This window comes from Notamacropus eugenii, chromosome 7, assembly GCF_028372415.1.
Source record: "Notamacropus eugenii isolate mMacEug1 chromosome 7, mMacEug1.pri_v2, whole genome shotgun sequence".
NCBI classification, from domain to species: Eukaryota; Metazoa; Chordata; class Mammalia; order Diprotodontia; family Macropodidae; genus Notamacropus; species Notamacropus eugenii.
Genome location: NC_092878.1, coordinates 125819039 through 125840312, shown reverse-complemented (window position 1 = coordinate 125840312; position 21274 = coordinate 125819039). Strand labels below are relative to the sequence as shown.

At 36.4% G+C, this 21274-nt stretch overlaps 1 protein-coding gene across 3 annotated transcripts in view; it reads left to right on the top strand.

Annotated features, from left to right (window-relative positions):
• Nucleotides 1–287: 287 nt before the first annotated feature.
• Nucleotides 288–21274, top strand: part of TET2 (tet methylcytosine dioxygenase 2) — a 159695-nt gene continuing 138708 nt past the window's right edge. For 2 of the 3 annotated variants that reach the window (XM_072623078.1, XM_072623079.1), the window contains exon 1: nucleotides 289–1172. The gene's annotated coding sequence lies outside the window, so the exon portion shown is untranslated. Of the gene's footprint in view, nucleotides 1173–21274 lie in introns of all 3 variants that reach the window. The other variant, XM_072623080.1, reaches the window with a different exon arrangement.

Below are 21274 nucleotides of genomic sequence, written 5' to 3'. Positions count from 1 at the left end.
GGATGGAGCAAAAGCACCGGTGCGGGGGTTGGAGAGTTAAATCTTAGTGTACTAAGAGAACTCTTGCCTTCACCTTCCTAGCTCACGTGGTCAGAGTAAACAGAAGGTGAGCCATGGTTCGTTTAAGGGAGAAATGACTAGTATTTCACAGTTTTGAGAACTTTAAAACCTACATTAAAAAGACTTTTCAGTTGTGACAGGGATGATGGGGAAGATTTTTGTTGAGGAAAAAAAAGTTAAAGTGAGGGAAAGCGAGAGAAGAGGAGAAAGTGGAGAAAGTAAGCATGTGTCCGTGTAGATGAAGGAAGTGGAGACCGAAGGGGGAGTGGAAGTCCTTAGTTAAAGAAAAAGTATTATTATTCCCTTTGACACATGCCTCCGCCATCCCTCCCTTCCTTTCCCCTCCTCCAGGCTGCTGGAGCGGAGCAGTACAGTACAAGAGTGAATTCTCTGGCAACATCTATCACACTGAAACTGCTGTGCAGCAGCGGCAGCGGCAGCGGCAGCAGCAGGAGTTACACACACACACACACACACACACACACACACACACACACACACACACACTCACTCACACCCACGAGCCATCCATGCCCATTATTTTTTCCTACTCCACTCCATAGCTTTAGGGCAGCCCTCTCCTGTACTTATTCGCCTTATTGTACAGCACCCAAAAATATTGCGAGTCTTTGTGTAGGAAGCCCCTCGGTGGGGAGCTAATTTTCAGCGCCCAGGTCGTCCAGCAGAGACACAGCGGGGCTGAGCGTTCCTGAGCAGCCCCGGCGGCCCGGGAGGAGGAGAGGAGGAGAGGAGGAGAGGAGGAGGAGGCAGGCGGGGATCAAGGAGAAGCGGCAGGAGCGACCGAGGCAGACATGAGCGCAGCAGCAGCCACCACCAGCAGCAGCAGCATCTAGAGCGCGCTTCAAGCACCCGCGGGTTCGCATGCGAGTCACGTCCGCTCCCTCGGCGCGGCCGCCGACCAGCAACACGGAGGCTTCAGCAAGTGATGAGAACAGACGTCAAACTGCCTTATGAATATTGATGCGGAGGCCAGGCTGCTTTCGTAGAGGAGCAGAAGGAAGCAAGATGGCTGCCCTTTAAGGATTTGTTAGAAAGGAGCCCCGGCTGCATCTGCTGGATTTCTGCAAGGCTGAGGGGACAGAAAAAAAGAGGTCAGAGCGCTTCTCTTACTGCCGCGAACACTCTCCCTTTCCTCCTCCTCCTCCTCCCCTCCGTGTCTGTCGGGCTTCTTCGGGGTGCTGGCGAGCAAAGCCTTCAGTGGCAGCCTCCAAACGTAAAGAGGGAAGAGGGAAGCTTCAGAATTTACTGAAGCCTCTTCAACATGGCTGACAAATAGAGTTTTACAAAAATTCCCCCCCAAAAAAACCTACAGTCCCGTGTCACCTCTCCCCCTCCTGCCTGCCTGGGTCGTCCTCCTAGAAAACTAACTTACTGTCCTATCTCCCAGGAGCAGGCTCCCCTGGCTTTTTTAGTTGCAGGAAAGTAAGTGTGTGTGCGTGTGCGTGTGCGTGCGTGTGTGTGTGTTTGTATGTGTTTCTTTCCTTTTCTTTGTTTCTTTCCAAAAAAGAAAAAAGAAAGTTCAGGGGGAGGGAGAGCGTGCTACTTTTCCCTTTAATACCACCACCCCCCATTATGTAAGTGTAAGCGTGCAAACTCGCCTCTGGTTGAAATCTACACACTGGAACCACTACTGATAAGGGTGTTTTTTTTTTCTTTTCTCTTTGGTGGGTGGCTTGCATTTATCGGTTTCCACCTTCCCCTCTGCCCCTCACTCACAGTGAATTTTCTTTAAAAGCACGTTGGAGGGGGTGGAATCGGGAGACTTTTCGAGAGGTGGTTTGGGTTTTTCAAGTCTGAGGGGGTTGATGGAGGTGCTGAGTGAGATATCAGACAGGAGTTTCTTTGACTCCCACCTCCTCCACCACCACCTCTACCAGCATCAACAAAAACCACCCTTCTCAGCCCCAGATAGATATATTAGCACTGCTCCCCGGCTGCGCCGTCCAGCTTTTGGAGAATCTGTGTGAGAGAATTTGTGTGTGAAAGTCTGTTTTGCTGGCTTTGTGCTGCTCCTGAATCAGCTTTCATTTGGTTCACCGGTAAGTGACAGGCAGACACAAAGACAGGCGCAGTCAAAGGGGAAGGGGGGAGGGGGAGACAGAAACGTGGGGGGAGGGGGGAGGCAGAAGAAGATTGTAGAGTTTGAAACTGCAAGGTCAGGGGCACTAAAGGAAATGAAACCCAATCCTAGGGGAGAAAGAGAGAAGTGGAAAGAAGATTTGCAGCAGGCCCTTCCTTTTTTTTTTCTTCCTCCCCCCCCCCCCCATCTGAAACACATTTGATCATCTTACCGATTCTTTTCACTAGGACCATTCCCCTGGTGTTGTTAAGAAAATTGTGCTAATGTGATTGTAGAGTTCGGAGCCTCTAATAAACGGGGGAAATGTGTGCTGGGTAGTCTAGTGGAGAAGGTTCAAAACCTACTTAGCTATTTTAAAAAATCATTTGGCTGCAGGATTTGTTTTCATTAACATTTCAGTGCTCTTTCTTTCTCCTCAATCAGTACTTAAGACCAAGTAAAAGTGACCTCTTTTCCTGTCCCCCAATTACTTGATTAAAATTTAGTAAGTCTTTTTCACATGTGTTCCTGAGTAAGTCAAACGTTGTCGAGAATAGCCTAGCAGGGCACTCTAACATCTACCGATTTAAAACCCAAAGTCACATTTCATTCCCCATCATGGATGGCATGCAAATGACAAATCTAGTCACACGAAACAATGAATGGTCTAGGATAGAGGCAAGAAAGACCAGGGTCCTTGTACATCTCTTTGACCAGGACATGGAGAATTGCCTAGAAGAAGAGACATTGTCTTTAGCCCAAAAGAAAAAGGGGAACCAGTGTGTATTGTTTACCGGCTAATGAGCCCATTACATTTACATTTTAATGGCAGGTTGAAATACTGCAAAGGAGGAGGGTGGGGTGGGTTTCTAGTGTATTTGCTTGTGTATTTCATGGGGGCACTTTCACTGGGGCTGTGAATTATAAAACAAGAAAGACTGTTGGCAAAAGTCATGCAAGACCAGAGGTGTTAATGATTATGGTCAGTGTTAAACTGAAGTTTGAAAGACACTGCTCAGGTTCTGATCAGAAGGTGAAGTAATTAACACACAGCCCCTTAAATACACAAAGGTATTTGTCCATGTTATTTCACTTGCAAGTCCTTCTATTATGACCTCCAAAAATGGATTAATTCTGCTAACACAGGGACTGACATATATAGAGAAGATTCTCTCAGATTAAAGGGGTAGGTGCAGTTCATATCTACAGAAGATAACATCTTGGGGAAGGGATCCTTTTTTAAAACCAAGCACAATTTAATTATAATTTAGGGACTTCAGAGACTGATTTAAAAGGCAAACAAACCTAAGGGTTAGAAGTAAAGATAGCTTCTTTGGTTTTAGCATGACTATTAGTAACATTCCCTCTGTAGAGGAAAACTATGGTTAATTACTACAATGGAATTTATAAGCTTCCTAAATCCCCCAAACTTGGTGGTTTCTTTAGTCTTGAGACATACCTGCAATTTTCTTGGAGAACTTTTCAATTGTTGTGGGACTTTCCCTCCACTTGGCTTATTAATAATAGATTCTTTATTCTGAAATGAAAAGGATAAACGCACAACCATCTGGTTTGGATAAATTCGAGTCTGGACATCTGGATTTGCTCCTATCCTGTCATCAAACTCAGATTTTCTTGTTATTTTATGTAGTTCATTTCATGCTGAAAGCATTCACTAATTGATCCTGGATAAGATGCCCCTTATAGATGAAGGAGAGAGAGAGAGAAGGACAGAGAGAGAGAGACAGAGAGAGAGACAGACAGACAGAGAGACAGAGACAGAGAGAGAACAAGATCAAATTGTTTTGACAAAATATTAGCATTTTATGTTTTGTATGGTAAGCATTAATAAAATATTCAAATCATCATAGACAAAGTAACCTATCCATGAGAAACATTACCTCAATTGACCCCTTTCAAGGTGCATGCAGGATGGTTTCTGTGCTTTATGTGTTACCAAAAAATAGGATCAATAGAGTTTCGTATTATTTCATATGAAAAACTATTGAGAAAAATTAGTTTTCATGACACAGGAGAAGCAGTTAACAAAAGGTCACCTTGTAACTAGAACTTTGCTGTGAATTATATTTTTGTTGACCTAAATGCATTGCGATGTCAATGAACTATGGTAAGAGAAGTCACACTTGCTTTGCTTATTTGAAAACTGTCCGAATTTGTTTAACCTTGTAGCTGAGTCTGGCATTTCGTTGCTGCTTGTCCTAGAGGCAAAGGGAAGCCTGTTATTTTGATGGGAGAGGGAGCATGGTCCTAGATATTATGTCAACATGACTTAAAGAACTAGGAACGTGCACCTGCTGAGGAGTTTTTATGACAGATTTCCAAGGTCCTTTGTTGGCACCAGAACTACATTGTGAAAGAAATAGGTCATTTAAATGTTTTGGTTTCAGTTGTCCATGGTAGAATTCCTCTACCTATCCTGCCAAACATTATTTCCATGTTGTAATTCACGTGTCAGCATTGTTGGAGTTCCCCCCCTTCCTTTTTTGTTTGCCTTCATTACAAAGATATCTAGACAATCCTGTATTTCAAGTATCTCCAATTAGCAAAAGCTTGAATTTTCTAGGAAACACTGCATCCTGAAATATAACAACCATAGTTTTCATTCAAAAAGCTCTTCACTTTACACACATTATCTCATTTGATCCTAAGGTGAGGCTGGTATTAATAAAGAACCCGGGACTTAGAGAGGTCACAAGTTGACCCAAAACACAAATATCACAAAGAATGGTAGAAACTTTGAGCTGGATGGGATTTTAAAGAGTATCCCCCACCAACCTTACCCCAGCTTGTGAATGAGACCCAGAGACATGAAATGACTGCCCCAAGGCCACACAAATGGCCTTGGGTTTGAACTTGAGTCTTCTGACTACCTCTTAGGTACTCTTTCATCTCTCTTATGCTGCTTCTCATTTCAATGCGCACACAACTGTCATCTGCAGGACAAGGATTGAAACACAGATCGCCCTGCTTCAAGCCCAGGACTCTTTCCACCATACCAGCCAACCTGACATTTCAAAGTATGATCATCAGACTATTGACACTGATAGCCTCAGAAACACTTTTTTTTTTTTTTTAGGTAGTAACGCTGATAGATTCTTTTTAATTTTGTTTTTGTGTTCGATGTTAATTTCTTTGAATAGGGCTTATCCAGCCATCTACATTTTCAGTAACAAACTTCTTCACTTTATCAAGAAGGAAAACAACATGCTAAATAGTCTCTTGCCATGGGAGTATGCTAAAACTTCAGCTGTAAAGTGTTGGTTTATCAAAATAAGTCCTTTCCCAACTATTCCAAGGCTGCACAGTAGCTTTCAAGTGTGGTAGCAACACCAAAGCCAGAAGCAGCAAGTTATCTTGCAAGCCAACTTTTACAATTGGAGCCTTAACAGTGGTAGAGTCAAGTTGCCAAGTTTCATGTAGAGCTGGTGGTTATCTTGGATGCTGTGCTGAAGAACACAGCCACAAATGATTTCGCCAAATATACAGTATTTACTTGGTCCAGAACTCTGATTGCTCTCTTGGCTCTCTGCCAGCGCTTAGTGAAGCCTGACATCATTTTAAAGTGCTGTACAGTATCTCTGCTCATTCTGTATGTAGTGTGAGGAGAAGGTTTTAGAAAAGAGGAAAACAAGCATTCATTTTGTTATAAAGCCAAATAACGAATTGGGTATCCATCACAATTTCAGCATGATTCTGATTCGTTCTATATTGTACTTAATTCCTGGCTTGAGAAAGGCAGATAGGTTCCTTTTCAAATGAAATAAGTTTCAATGGCCAAGTCCCAAAAAGGTAAATTTTCTCAGTTACAGTGTTTCTACTTGCCCAGAAGCGAGTATTTAAATGTCTCAGATTTCAAAAGTGAAACATGTAAAATATCAGGAATTTTCAATTATCTCAGGGTTTTGTTTTTTAAGGTTTTGTAATAGTGTGTTACATTTTAGGAAGTTCCAAGTACAGCATTTCACTGACAATTCCAAAAAAGATCATTGCAAGTAGGCCTGAAAGAGAAAACTAGAAAATGAACTAGGATGAACATAATTGGTCATAAATTTGTTTTACTGAAAATACAGTATATGCTATAAGTTGATAGGTATCAAAAGTTTCTTTTCTTAGGTGTCAAAGTGCTGCCCTCACATAAAATTATTTTATATTTTTTCACTGTATTGAGTGCAGTACTGTGCAGATTGGATGTCAACAAATGATTGAATGAACTTGTAGACTGGGTAAAGTCACTTAAATTTAAGTGAATTTTAAGCTATTCTCTATGTAGAGAGGATGAATCATGTTTCTCTCTAGTTTAAAAAAAAATCCTTTAAATTGAAACCTTTCATAGAGATAAACCAAGCAAAAATTTAATTATCTGCAGCCAGGTTATTTTTTTTTAAGGGAGAAATAGGTTCTTACTGTCCATAGAAATATAGCTATATGACCATGATTTCATTCCTCCCAAAAATATACATTGGTATAGAACTCATAGTTTGGTTAAAGTTCTTTGTACATAGGAAACATGTTAAGTTCAAAACACTTAATAATGTTCAAAATAATGCTTTCTCTAACTGCATGAGGTTATGCATTTAGCAGATATTGGGTCAGATAACTGAAGAAACATAATTGTCTGTGTAACTGCATGGAATCTTTCAATGCATAATCAATAATTTTGACCTTTTGTAATGACTCCAAGTGATATAGCCCATGTTAAAAGTAACATCTTTACAAAATTAGATTCTTACTTTAATGCCTGAAAAAAGTTTATATCTAATCTAAGAAATTTTGTATTCAACAACTATAAATCCTCGAGTCCTAATTTTTTCACCAAAAATGATTTTATTCTCAAAAAAAAGAAACAGTTGCATGACAGCCACAAGTACTTGCTTGATTTGATTACATATTTATGTTTTCACCTGATTTTATTGAATCTCACTTTTTAAAATCAAAATTATAAATCATCTTCAGGGTGCTTGAGCAAATAGAGTTGTATTTCAGACTATAGGAGTTCTGGAAACAGATCGAAGTAAAGTAATGTTGAAACGGGATTTGGCTAGTGATCTAGCGGTCTATGTGATGCCAATACTTACCAAGTGTAGAAATGTTTGGGTCAGGATGCTCTTGGCTTGCCACGTGACTGTACACACATAACAATAGTATTTACAAATAGTAAACCAGAGTTTTGATGAGCTGTTGATAGTCAAAGGTGTGCAAAATTTTAGTAGATATTCTTAGGGACACTAGGGAATTTGAATTTTGGTTCCATAAAGAGAAATTTTGTGTGTTAATTTTTAGCTAAAACTTCTAGCTTTGTTTTATGCCAAAGTCTCCTTTTGTTTCATAAGTGTATGTGTGTGTGTGTGTGTGTGCGTGTGTAATAAAAGTCTGCATTCATGCCATCATGTAAATTTAAATTAGGACCATGTCTAGAAACTACCATGCAGTGGAATTAAAAGAAGAGCCTTAAAGTTTTGTTGTTGTTATTTTAAAATCCTTTCAAAATGTCTAATCTAGAATCATTTTTTTCAATTATATCACTCACTGAAGAATATTCCGTGGCATATTTGAAAATCTAAAATAATCTCTTGTTTTAAGGAACATGTTTTTAAAATGGAATATTTTAAAAATTGAGATAGTTCAGTACTTCCTATAAGAGAAATAGTTCCGTGATTTTACTTTTCTCCTTTCTATTTTCTGTTTTGAAACCTTAGTTTTATTGGAATTGGGTTTTACTCATTTATAGGCAATGAAATGGAAAATGTATCTGAATGAAGTTCTTCAGTTGCCTTAGTCTATGGGATTTTCAAAAAGTTGCCCAACAGGTTTGCGTGCAAAGTACCTTTTTGACTCTTCTGCACCATGCCAGGAATTTTAAATCTCTTTCTGTTGACTTCTTGAACTATTAATCCCATAGAGATGAATTCTAGTTTCAAGCAAGTTAGGAATCCTTGATGTCAACTGATATTTTTACATTTACTTTCCACAAATGAATGAAGTATAAGATTCAGCATACTGAAGGGGAGAAAAAAATTAGGTATGCTCCTTTCTTAGTTAGAGAATTAGTGCCTAAAGTCATTAGGCAGCAGAATTATCTATTTTATGCTTATAGATGTAGGGTTTGTAGTCATAAGACACTATGTGTTGGGGGCAGAGGAAAGAGAGAGAGAGAGAGAGAGAGAGAGAGAGAGAGAGAGAGAGAGAGAGAGAGAGAGAGAGAGAGAGACAGAGAGACAGAGAGACAGAGAGACAGAGAGACAGAGAGAGAGAGAGAGATTGATTGAGAGTGATTCATGTTTCCAGATTGCTGCTTTTGCCATTTTCAAATTTGTCACAATGTTTCCTATAGTATTTTTGTAATACTTTAATTATTGTCATGCTAATGAGAAATGGCTTAAAACCACTTCATCATTACGTTTTAGTTGACAAAATAGTCTAGTATTTACATGTTTACATTAACTCTTGTTCAAAGCTATGTATCCAAATCTTAAGAGGTGTTTTTAATTACAATATTTTCTTTCCTCCTTTCTTGCCTCCCAGATGATGAAAAGGAAAGCGGGGAGAAATAAAGATAAGGGTGGGAGGCTGGTAATAGAATGTGGCAATCAGAATCTACATTACTCTTCTATTTTTCCTGGGTTTTTTCTCTTCTGCCTCCATTAAGGTACAAGAACACACAACACACAATGATTTAATTATTACTTGTGGTTCTTTTGATGCAAAATACTGGAGACTGCAAAGACACCACACCCTCATCCCCTGCCTTTGCTCTTCCTATTCAGTGCTGGGTTGTTTTTTGTTTTTTGAGATAAATTTCTTCTTTCAGTATTATTTCATTCTTGTTTGAAGCCTCTTACACTTGCCAGTGGACACACAACTCTCTCAGGTGTTACATAAGCCAAAAAAAAAGTGCACAAAAGAAGGACAAAATTACTTCACTACCTCTTGCTAATAAATGGTGGGTTCTTTTATTTGTTGTGCATATCAAAACACATACAATTTGGCAGTTTCTAAATATTTACAAAATGTTTGGCTACTTTATAGAATGGGAAGGAACTTCTCTAAGAACTGAATTTCATAGTAATGAATTTTAAAATAAATTCTCTCTTTAGATGATTCAAAATGACTAATGAGAATAATGTGGAAAAGGGTAGTATTATGTCAGTGGGTATTATTCAAATTTGGGGGGAAAGTGAGAACCCTTTTCCTTCATTCTTTTTTCTTAATTGTATACTTCATAAAAATAAGCACCTCAGAGATTTGGCTGGATTTTTGTGATAAAACCAAAGGCTTGATATCTTTAGTAGCAAAAATAAATTATTTCTAGCTATGTTTCAGCTTTTCTGTCTGTGCCCAAACAGACTCCCTTAGTGACCAAGATTTTCCTTCACTCTACCTTATAGTCTTACCTAGAACATGAAATTAGAGCAAGTAATATTGAATGTTGTATTTTAAGTTAGGGATAGTTGATTTACTGTGTTGTAGCTTGGGGTGGAGATAATAGCTCTAGAAGAGTCGTAGCTGGTAAACATTTTACTAATGACATCTTTTTAATAGTCAAGTTTTATCTGTGCATGCATGTGTTTGCTGACAAGGCTGACTTTATCATGAGACTTTTGCTAATAGCATTTACTCTGTAAAGTGTCCCCTCCTCTTGCATCTAATGATTTACAATTATACAATTTAAGGTTAATGTGGCCAAGAAAGCATGACCTTGGTTTTGTCGACTCCTCAGGGGTAAATTTACTACCCTACTGCTGTGAACTTTGTTTTTACTATCCACACTATCGTTATAATTTATAGCATGTTTACTAATAGCTTTTTAAAAACCTGCCTCTTACCAGTAGTTAGAGGGAATTTTTCATCTGAATGTGAAAACTTCTTTTACATCTCATTATTTTTTTTTGTATTATGGGCAAAAATGCAAGTAGTAGCAATCTTAATAAAAGCATGTCTCATTTGTTGCCCCTCAAACAGTCCCCATTTATGAAAGATGAGCATATAAATATGAAAGGCTAACCAAATTCTTGCAGTACTCATGAAAAAGTGACATCCCCCTCCCCATCACCACCACCAGAATTGTTGGAAGTAATTTTTGTTCAACGTGTTACATACCATCTTTGAGTATGAGATTATTTTATACAGTCTTGGCCAATCATTCAGCAAACAAATAGCAATTATCATTTGGCACCTTTACCCTTTGACCCTAGAATTTAAGTTCACAGTCAAAATAACAACAACAAAATCAGCAAAATAACACAAGAAATAGATTGTGGAAGAATTATTATTATTCATATATCATATTCATAATATGTATTATTCATATAATTATTCATTATTACAGGGCTCTTGCAATTTTTTAAAAATCTGAATTAGATGATTATGTAATACATTTACTAGGTCAGTCATCTAAAAAAGACAAAAAGAAAAAGGAAGGTGACATAGTGAAGTTAGGAATCCATTTATCCTCCTCATTAATGGTTTCCAAATGAGAAAAAAAAATCATCTTTATAGGCATATATATTTCCTTCTCTCTTTGACTTTTAAGAAAATTTATTTCATTCATTGATGCAAAAATCAGTTCTTCGTAATGCTGTTTGGACCTTTCTGTTCTTTTCTTGCTTCATTTGGCACGTGGCTAGGATGCACATGGCTTCACTGTTTACAAACACCATCCTACAAGTCCCATGTGGGCTCTTATGTAACAGCTGGGAGAGTGCAACTTTTAAGAGTCTGACAACACTGCAGCCCTTGTTCTATTAACCTAGTTTATGGTTGCTCGTTCCAATATGTCAGAACCAGGAGCTAGTCTGATTTAATATCTTTTGTACTATGGCTACAGAAAATTCTGGGTCAATCCTGCAGGAAATCAGCAATAGGAGTATTATACTTGAACCACCTCCTCTCCCTTCCCCGCCCAAAAAAGAATGAAAATTAGCATAGCCATAGCATAGCCATAAACCATACTGGTTTTCCTAGTGCTACTACCACTATGACCACCATCTTTTTTGTAGAACTTTGGTAATTACATTAGCTTTCTAAAAATCATGTGTAATCTGGAGTTTTAAAGTGTGATGATGTGAACAATAAGAATAGTCATTTAATTAGAGAATAGTTCTTAATTAGATTAAGGACGCCAAATTTCTCACCTCTTCTAGCCACACACCCAATACCCAACCTTCCAAAAAGCATTTATGCTAATACAATATTGGAGGATAGGCAGCTTTAGAGATCATTGAATCCAACTCTTTTTTGCAGATGCCCTAGGAATGAAGGCCCAGAGGAGTTAAGTGGTAGCCACTCAATGAGGGTTTGCTGTCATTTGAAGAAGACTGCTACGCAGGTCTCTCATTGATCAATCAGCAAAATGTTGGAAACATGAGCTTGGCTCCCTTTGACAGGACTACATTCCTACTGAGTCAAAGAAGAACAAACTGAAAATTAACTAAAAAACACTTATTTTTCACTTAGTGCTGCTGCCATTCTGACCCAATTCAAAGTATTTAAATTTTATTATCCATTAAAATACCCTCTAAGTATTATGGAACTTAAGATTGGAAGAAACTATACACCTACTCATAACGTTACTAAGCAAAAGAGAAGAATATACATCCTAGGCTTTAGAGATTAATTTTTTCTTTGCTTTGGCCCAGGTATGATACATTTATCTTTCTTCATCCCACCCACTCTGATTTAAATTGGCCCAAATAGTGCAAACTCGTCTAGATTGCTAAGAGGCAAACTGTCCTAGTCATAGTTCTGAAAGAAAAACTCCGGAAAGCAGACTGAGTTGTGTATTGGAACTCCCTTAATCTTTCCATTAAGAAGGTTGGATACTTTGCTGCCTCTTATTGTAGCTTCTGGTGAAAACAAGCAATGCATGTTTATGGGTCCAAAACACTCAGTATTTGTATAGTTTACATTTTGGTATTGATTTTAGAAGAAATATCCTGTCTTCTCTCTGTGCTGGTCATATATAAGGCTCCAATGTAACATATAGAGTTAAAACATATTAGACAGTGCCCAATAGCTGCTGATTCATTGATAGGCACACTGATAACCAATAGAATACACCTCAGTGAAAGCAATTTCCTCATGACTGTAGAAATGATTTTAATTTAATTGGTGCAGAGGGCACAGTGTCATTGAGCATGTCTTCTGTCTTTTTCGTTGTCAAATGTGAAAACTTTGGCAGCTTCTTTCCGCAAATGTATGTATGTTTTGTATTTCTGAAGTATGCACTAAATTCTATTTTGTTTTTTTAAAGGGGAGGAAGGGATTAGTAAAGTAAACAGTGGTGCAGGCCTATTTTCACAAGTGTGAAATGCCAACCTTTTGAGCCAGTGTTTTTCTAAATAGAACATATTCTGAAAAAAACCTTTGTCTTCTTCCTCTTCCTCCTTCCCTCTCTCTCTCTCTCTCCCTCTCTCCCTCTCTTGCTCTTGCTCTCACTCTCACTCTACCTCACTCTCTCTCTCTTGCTCTTTCACTCTCTTGCTCTTGCTCTCTCCCTCTTCCTTTTTTCTCTCTCCTCTCCTCCCATTCCCTTCCTCCCTTTCTTTCACCCATAGGATTCCTATATGAGTACCACTGAGAAATGCAACACATGAAAGCAAGTAGATATACACATGAGTAGTTGGCTTGATGTGGTCAATATTGGTGTTGTGGGGTTCCCTCTCGAGTCCATCCTAATACCTGTACACATGGCTGCAGTGTCTACAAACAAAGTGGCACAATTCCAAATGATAACTGTAGGAGCAGTATCTTACAATCTTCTTTCTGGACCTGGATTATGAATATTGATTGGAAAGAAAGAGGTTGTGTTATAGAAAAAGCATGGGGTGGAGGCAACTGAAAGAGAATGTGGCAGATGCTACAAGCAGATAGATTTTGGAGTTTATTTTAAACTATCATCATAACTGGGAGTTTTCCATTTCAAACTTAAAATAGTAAATATTCATCAAGCCAAGCAGTAGAGTAATGAGAAAATTCTTAACACCATTACTCTTTCCTAACCAAGCTAACTCAGAATCTTTGGGAAAATACTAATAGATATTCCAGTAACAGAAATATCTCTATAGTGTTATTAAATCAGTTATAAAAGAAATGAAGGATTTAGAGTTGCAAGGAATCTCAGATAGAATTCTTTTGCAAATGACACCAAGAAAGACTAATCTAAATCATTGCTGTCAAAGTAAAATTGAAATAGAGACCACTAAACTGGATCCCTATGGGTCTATATTTTATTATATTGTGTATTTTGTTAAATACATCCCCATTACATTTTAATTTGGATTGTACTCAGTGTTGTGAGTTGTGTGCTGCTGGCAGGCTGTGTGTTTGACACCACTGCCATGGAGGATGTAGGATTTGAAATATATCTTGAAGAATAGGTAGGATTTGGATAAACAGGTAGGGCCAACAACATGAAAAATGTAAGGATATAGGAATGACTATGGTGAATTCAGGAAAGCTTGTCTTCACTAAACAGCTTCAAAGCCTTCAAAGGTTCAATGTGTGTGTGTGTGTGTGTGTGTGTGTGTGTGTGTGTGTGTGTGTGTGTGTGTGTGTGTGTGTGTTTTTAAGCTATCAAAGCTTAAAATTTGCCCTGAGACTTTTCGACCATCCCGCACCTTGTATGTTTAGTTCTTTCAAATGATTAACTTGTGTTCTCTTAATAAAACTCTGACTTTGAAATAGGTATTGTGTGTGTGTGTGTGTAAGTTTGTCCACCATATCTGATAAATTGTTATGCACGCAGCAAGAATTTCTTAAGTGGTTTATTGATAGGATAAGTTGTAGAAAAATTCCCAAGCTGGATAATATTTAGCTGATTCTGCTTTGCTTGATATTGACTGACAACTGCCTTAATTTAATTCAGTAATCTTATTGTGTCAACTATTTTGAAGACCCTGTCCAAGGTACTGTTAGTGCAAAGACAAATACAAAACAGTCCCTGTCCTTAAAAAGTTTACATTCTACTAGAATTTTAAATGGGGGGAAATCTTCTGGACAATTGCTGGACACTGTTATTTTCGGCAAAGCAGCTGTTGTCCACAGCAGCCAGCTAAACATGGATCTGCTTACTTCACAAATACATGTTCAACATTTACCAAAAAAAAAAAAAAAAAAATTAAAGTACACAGCTGGTGGTGTCAATATTAGCTTGTCTAATTGTAATGTAAGCTGAAGCTTAGTCTTTCACTACAACTTGTGCCAAAATATTAAAGGCAAATGTGTGACAGGTGTGTGTGTGTGTGTGTGTGTGTGTGTGTGTGTGTGTGTGTGATTTGGTCTGGACCTAAAATTTCATTGGTGTAGGAAACTTGCAGTGAGGAAACTCCTATCAAAGCATATCAGCAACTGTTCTGAAATTTATGAATCTTAGAGAGGGGGGAGTGGGGACTGGAACTGAGATGTTTTGTCTTGCCAAGGGTGGCAGGAGGTATTTGTCAGAGGCAGCACTTGAGTCCAGAGGTCTTCCTGATCCTGAATTTCAGGCAGTTCTCTCTACTGCATTTTTGTTTAAATTTTAATGTTCCTTTACATTGTAAAATAGTTTTTAAAATTAAAAAAATATGTAAATCACCAAATCAGAGTCCAAGTTGGACAGGACAATTAGAGACCATCATTCTAGACCTACTCAACCCCGAACAAAAAGACCACTTCCATCATACCCAATAAAGTCATTTAGATTTAGCAAGGCAGTCTCCAAAAGAAAGGGATCCCATTCCATTCCAAAGCAATCCATTCCACTTCTGGATGGTTCTAATCATTACAAAAACCTTTCCGTACTTCAAATCTCAATCTGCTTTCTGTAACTTCGTTTACAGCTGCACTCTCTGGGATTGAGCATGACAAATTGAAACTCTCTCTAGGCAACAATAATAGCATGATAGCAACTTTCTGATACATCATCCTGGATCCTTTTCAAATTATGGCTCTATACAGTTTAAGAGAATGATGAATCCTTTGAAAATGATCACAGAAAGGTCATTAGTCTACCACCTTTCAATTTATATCTCCTAAATATCTTGTTTGCTGTATCACAACTGAGAATTATTTCCATGGGCCCCAAAACTAGTAACATTAAAAATGTTTATCTTCTAAATTAAGGATTGTCTGTGTGGATGGTGGTTTATTTTTAGTTTTAAATTTTGATTAGTGTAAAAACATTTCTACATTGCCCCTTAAGGCGTGTCTAGAAGAATCAGACAAAAACTAATGGTCATGAAAATTGGAATGACCTGTAGGACAATTCTGTGGAGTTGTAATAGTGACCTTTGGTGAATGACCAAGACTGGGGGTGAGAGGAACCCAGTTATAGTCAAATACTACTTTTTGTGCCTGATTGACTGTAGTGTTCTATTTTTTATTTTCTGAATTTTGCCCTTCCATTGACGAAATAAATAAGATAAATTCCTTTGCAAATGCACTCACTAATTCTTACTAAATGCTTCAAAATGCATTTAGCATGATTTGGAATAGGACTCTCACCTACACAAAAAGTAGGAAAATGCTATTAGACAAGTTTTAACCAAAGGCATAAATACCAAAATACCTTCAGTATTTTGTAAAGTCTGAAGAAAGAGTTGTTTGAATAACATGATCCTTGTGCCCAGTTATCTTTGTATTACAGAAACTGAAAGGTAAAGATGGGACTAGTAATTGTCTTGTTTTCTAAAAGTTGTGAGTTCATCACAGTTCAACAAATTCTGTGGCATTCTATTCTTCAGAGGTAATTTTTATTTCATTTTCAAGAAAAAATGGAAAAACAAGAAACAAGGAAAACTGAAGAAGGAAAACTCATATAATTAAAGTTAATTAATATGTCTAAACTACAAAAATACACACATATTTTAAACATATACAAAGAGATCAGACTTGGGAGTGTGTGTTGTTGTGGGGGTTTTTTGTTTGTTTAATGGAAAGATATTGTGGCAAAAGACATATTCTTCCAATCGTATTATATTAGAGAGGAAAGCATATTACATATCATCTAGTTTAAACTTGATTTTACAGAGGAAGAAATTGGGGCCGAGAGAGTTTAAGCTATATGCCCTTATAAGATCAGGTAACAAGTTACTAAGAAAGTTGGGATTTAGACACCTTTGTTTCAAATGATAACTGAAAATATAACATTTTAGAACTACTGAAACCTTTGAGAATGTCTAGTTTAATTTCCTTACCATAGAGATGAAGAAATGTCATCTCAGAGAAGTAAATATACTTGATGTTCACAACTTGAAGGCAAAAATTCATATCAAATTATTATAAGAGAATTTAGTCTTTGAGAAAGTCAAATTTGAGATTATAAAGTTGGGATAATGAACAAAAATATCTCTTTATTTTTATTACATGGGCTATTGACATACATTTATTTCTAAATGAGAAGTTTTTTTCCTAAATACACAGCTTTACCTCTGAAAAGTTCAGATATTTTAAGGACTATATTCATAGCATAGTGAGATTTCTCTCCCTTGTATTCTATTGTTTTGAGTTTTAATATTTAATGAACATGTGATATTGTTTTAAAGCTGGCACTGATGGTCTCATGAAGTTAATATTTAAAGCAGATGGTTTGGGTGCTTTAATAAGACAGTTGCCATAGAAACAGTACTGTGAAAGCAATTGTTTCTGCAATATGTAGTCTTTTCAATAAACAATTTAAATATTCTTTAGCTTCATAGAATAAGCACATGGGAGAATAATGTAAAAAGGTAATGACCCTGTGTAAAATATGTCTTTGAACTATAGATTATTTTAAGTGATCTTTATAGTTAACATGTTTGTAGTTCTTTTGATTGGTATCAGGTAATATATGCGTAGATGTAATCCTCTTCTCTGTTATATCCCAAACCAATAAATATAGACCTCCAAATTAATATATTCAAATATTTGGAAGTCATAGCTAAGTATAAGAAGAAAAGAAAATTTGGATTTTTTTCTTTATAAATTCTCATTGTTATTTTATTTATACAGTTAAATTTCCTTTATTCAAAGTAAGTTAGATTTATCTTCAAGCATATTTTAGAGAATCCATGCAGTTGACTTAAGTTAAAATTTTGTGTCCATTTTTATTTTATTAAGTTTTCTTCTAATTGTGATTTTGATATTAATCTTTGCTCAAATTGATGCCTTTTATTAACTATCCACAGATGGTTGATTTCTGAAATAATTATAGTATTGATCATTTTCATGTCAGGATACATTTAATTTTTCTGTTAGATATTGCTTTCAAGATCTAAAGTCTTCCTATTCTTTAGTTCAAGTTATTAAGAGTCCGTTATGTTTCTGTTATTATGCTAATCCATGGAGATTGAAAGGTAGAAACAAAATTGTCTCTGCCTTCAAAGAGCTTACATTTTACTGGGGGAAACCACAAGAGACCAGATAAATAAATATACAAACATATACATATACAAAGGAATTTCTGGAGAAGGGTTACGAACATTAATGTATGGGTGTATTAGTAAAGGTTGAATTGTAAGATGTGGCACCTGAGCTGTAGATAACAAAGACTGAGGAAGAAGACTATTCCAAGGATGAGGAGAGAGTCTATGCAAAGTCATTTGACTTATAAAGGAAATGGCAATTAGGCCATTTTGGCATTGTGTGTGTATGTGTGTGTGTGTGAACACACATGCATGTGCATGCTCCGCACCTACATGCATGTGTGCAGGAATAATGTGAAATCAGTCTGGAAAGATAAACTGGAGATAGATTGTGAAGGGTCTTGAAAGCAAAAGAAGTGAATTTGTATTTTACCTAGAGGTAACAGAGAGTCCTTAAAAGTCCCCAAACCAGGGAGGTGACAGGATGTGCTCTGTGCTTTAATAATATCAAATTTTCAGTTGAATAAAGCATTGATTAAAGAAAATATTTATGATATAAGACTATGAACCTCTGAAAAATCTACAAACCACTGGCTTCTATCATTTCTCACTCCTATATCATATTTGTTCAGCTTATTCCACTATCTTCCTTGTGTCAACTAAAATTTTGCACTGAAATTGCAAAGACTCAAGGTATGCATTGATTTAGTTTGGAGTTTTATTTGATTTCTTCCACCTCATCTTCTGTGAGATTGGTTGATGTAACCACTGCAAGTAACTTCATGATGGTATGTTTGTTTATGTCCATTGCAAGCACCAGAAGGTGAAATGATCATATGCCCCCATGAAATTATGTTTCTTGTTACTTTTCAGCTTAGGATGATGAGGCAAATCAGTCAGTTCCTTGGTTTACTTCCTCAATGAGAAGTGGTAAGCCATCTATTTAGCTTTAGGTCCTTCTATTTAAGTTCCTTTTATTTTCATTTAAAATAAGGTTAATATGGATATAGCTAAAATTCTCCAGTCATGTAGCTTTATTGGGAACTGATATCACATTAAGAGAACTGACAGCAAAATGAGCACTTGCAAATGATCTAAAAACTATGAGTTCAATAAGAAGAGGCCAATTCAAATTAGATCACTAGTACTGATCAAATACCTTTCCTTCACTCTCTTATTCTTTTTAAAGAAAGGACTGGAAGAAAAAATAGAATATGTATAAGAGGATATATGATGGAAAAAAAATACAGAGTTAACAGCCATGATAATGAATATAAATGGGATGAATTCACCCATAATAGAGAGGAGGGTAGCAGAATGAATTAAAAAGCAGAATGTAGCAATATATTGTTTACAATAATCACAATCAAAACAAAGTTTTTCATACAATTAAATAAGTGTTTGGAAAAGAATTTATTATGTTTCAGTTAAATTCATAAAAACAAGAGGGCCAATAATGATCTTAGTTATGGCAACAATGAAAATGAACATGGTTAAAAGAAAATCAGGGGAACTGCATTATGCCTAAATTCACCATAAATAGTGAAAAAAATATCAAAACTTGGCCTGTTATCTAATTTTTTAATGAAAAACTAATTAAATTACAAGGGAAAATAAATAAGCAAAGCTATAATAGTTAGGGACCTCAACAGGCCTTCTTCAGATACATCTAACAAAAATAACAAATCATTAAAAATTTAAGGATATAGATAAAGAAAAAGATGGAGGAAAACCAAACTATTATTACCAAAAATCTAAAAAATGTAACTCACAAAGACGAAATAATAAGGGAAATTATGGAACACTATTTCATCTAATTATATGACAAAAATAATTTGTTTAATTGACAAGTATTTGCCCAAAATATAAATTATTTATATAAGAAGTAAATTTGTAATAGTCTTAGCAAAAGAAATTGAGACCATTCTTAAAAATCCAGAAAATGGGGAAAAGGGGGAACCTATGGTCAGATTTAGAGGTGAATTTTATATTAACTATAGTTTTTCATAAATTAGAAAATTAGGAAATATGGCAACCTAAAGAGCGTTTTTATGAGAAAATTATGGTCCTGATACCTAAAACAGGGAAGGTCAAGTCAGAGAAAGCAATAGAGAAGTACTCAAATATTAATGCAAAAATATTGAATAACATATTAGCTTCAATAGCATATCAAAAGGATTATACACTAAGACCAGGTTGAATTTATATCAGCAATACAGGATTACTTCCCATTTTAGGAAAATTGAAAGCATAATAGTTTATACTAATAAAAATATCAAAAATCATGACCATATCATTGTATTCAGAAAAAGCTCTTGTCAGATTGCAACAACTTTATATGTTTAGAAAAAAAATCAGAAAACCTAAGAATAAATGGACCTATCCTTAATATGGTAAAAAAAATATCCATCTAAATGCATGAGTTAGCATCATTTTTAATGTGTAAATACCAAAGACCTTCCCAGAAAGGTCAGGGTTAAAGCAAAACTGTCTTTTGTCGCAATTATTTGATATAGTGTTAGAAAATAAAGGAGAGAAGGATGAAAAAAATGCATGAGTTGGCAAGACAATGAAGGAACAAAATTATCACTCTCTGCAAATGATATAATGCTTTACTTAGAGAACCTTAAAGACTAAAATTAAAAGAAACAATGAATTTTAGCATTACTATAGAACATATTAAATGTCTAGGAATCTACTTACCAACTATGGTGATTAAGAAGTTCAAGAGACATAGTTTCTGGGTAATCTAATCATTTTATTAATAATGCCAGAATTTTAATTAAATCCAACTTTGTGAACCCACTTTGGGTTTTCTTGGCAAAGACTCCAGAGTGATTTGGTATTTCTTCTTCAGTTCATTTTACGGATGAGAAAACTGAGATAAATATGGTTTAAGTAACTTGCCCAGGGTCACACAGCTAGTAAGTGTCTGAGGCAGGATTTGAACACAGGAAGATGTCTTCCTGACTTCAAACTTAGCATACTATGCCCTCTGTCACCCAGCTGCCCAAATGGATATACCTAGCCATATACTTAGCTGTATAAATATCTAGCTGCTCTAAATGAATACTTGACCTAAATATAAATGGTCACATCAGGAGATGACTTTCACAACTATGGATAGGGGCAATTTTGTTAATCAGGCAAGGTACAGAGTATATCTCACAGGATAGTAAATAAGAAATTTTGATTATATAAAATATAACAGGTTTTGCATAAACAAAAAGCAATGTAAAAGGGAAAATGGTTAACTTGGGCAGGGGAAGAGATCCTTGCTTCATATTTCTCTGATTCAGGTCAAATATCTGAGATATAAGAACAAGAGCAATTACCTGGGAGATAAAATGGTCAGTTGACCAACTATGAACAGTTTCCAAAGGGAAAAAATGAACAAGCTTATGGAATAAAAGCTCCAAATCATTAATAAGAGAATCACAAGTTATAACCACCATGAGGTTCTTTCTCACACCATTCAGTTGGACAAAGTTGGCCCAAAATAAGGAAGGGGGAGGGGATAAAAGTTGTTGGAGAGTCTATAGGAGAATGGGCACGCTGATGTTTTAAATTGATCCAACCACTCTAAAAAGAAATTTGGAATTAAAACTTACTTTTTGACCCAGCAATACCTCTACTGGGGCATATACTCCAAAGGGAATAAATTAGTAGACAGAAAGAATCCACATAAAAGCATGTGTATGTGTATCAGTAATTTTTGTTACAACAAAAATCCTGGTGGGGGTGGGGGGAAAGGAGATGCCCATTAACTGGGAGATAGCTGAACAAATTACAGTAT